The 1,119-nt window shown below is 30.9% G+C and overlaps 1 long non-coding RNA gene across 1 annotated transcript; it reads left to right on the forward strand.

Moving 5' to 3' along the window:
• The first annotated feature begins 6 nt into the window (after window positions 1-6).
• Window positions 7-1,073, forward strand: LOC124894676. The gene is made up of 2 exons (XR_007051297.1): window positions 7-633; window positions 760-1,073. It is a non-coding gene; the product is annotated as an uncharacterized LOC124894676 (long non-coding RNA).
• Window positions 1,074-1,119: the final 46 nt, after the last annotated feature.

Raw genomic sequence — 1,119 nt, forward strand, 5'->3', positions numbered from 1 at the left:
TATTGTTTGACTTTCTTAGTTCCTTACACACATTGTGAAGTTCTCTTTTGAATGCACTTTTGTCTTCTTTTTTATTCTTTCTTCTTTCTCTATTTTTAGGTTTCTTCTTTCTTCTCTGTTTCTAACATTAACCACAGCTGTGTGCACACAAAGTTTTTCTTGCTTTGTTTTTTGTCATGTATTCTATATATGCTAATCTATCCATTTTTTCTCTTTTAAATTTTCAATCTATTTAGTTTAGGTGTATACTAATTACTACACAAATTTCTGCCTATAAATAATAAGAGATGGTGTCTTCTGAATTATTGCTAGACTTTTAGTATCTACGTGAGAGAAATATAAGAGGAATATTATTGAATTGTGTATCTACATTATATAAAGAACCTTTTTGATACATAAGTTACTCGGAATGAGACATCAACTTCAGTCAATATACATGCAATATTTTTGATGTTTCAGTCAGTGTTTCGTAATCATTGTTTAATAGCAATTAAAATTCAATTAATTTTGTTTGCAGGAAAAGGAACTTGGGAGGCCAATAACTCAGGCTCATACATTCAAGGCTATACACACAAGGAAGAGGAAAATCCCTGGAGATCCTGATGTTTTGAGCCACAAGCTCAGCTGACCTATGTAAGACTCTATTTCTAGTAGTAATTACTTTATTTTCTAAATTTATATTCTAATATTATTATCATTAAATTCAGAATTCAATCCACTGCTTGCTTCGGGGGATTCTTTTTTTTTTTGGTGATGTAGGACGTCCTCCTCGACCTCCCTTGTCTCTATCTATTTCACATGGAGTATATGGTCAATACAGAGGTGTGATTGAGGACCCCAACAGTGATGAAGATGAGGAAGATTACTATGTGGACAATACACCATCACGTTGTTAAAGTTAAATGTTGTGCTAAAGATTCTAAACGATATACTTTATGGCGGTGTATTTGAATTACTAAGTGTTTTTGAATGCATTAAAACTTTATAGTAATCTGAACAATAGTATTGTATAAATAACTTATATTTTCTATGTTTTGTTCGTTCAATTTCAATGTATTTAAATTTAATTCTCATTTAGTGTTCATATGTTGTAGTTTTATTGATTGTTGGGAGCTAGAG

The sequence above is a fragment of the Capsicum annuum genome, unplaced genomic scaffold (assembly GCF_002878395.1).
Source record: "Capsicum annuum cultivar UCD-10X-F1 unplaced genomic scaffold, UCD10Xv1.1 ctg76775, whole genome shotgun sequence".
Lineage (NCBI taxonomy): Eukaryota > Viridiplantae > Streptophyta > Magnoliopsida > Solanales > Solanaceae > Capsicum > Capsicum annuum.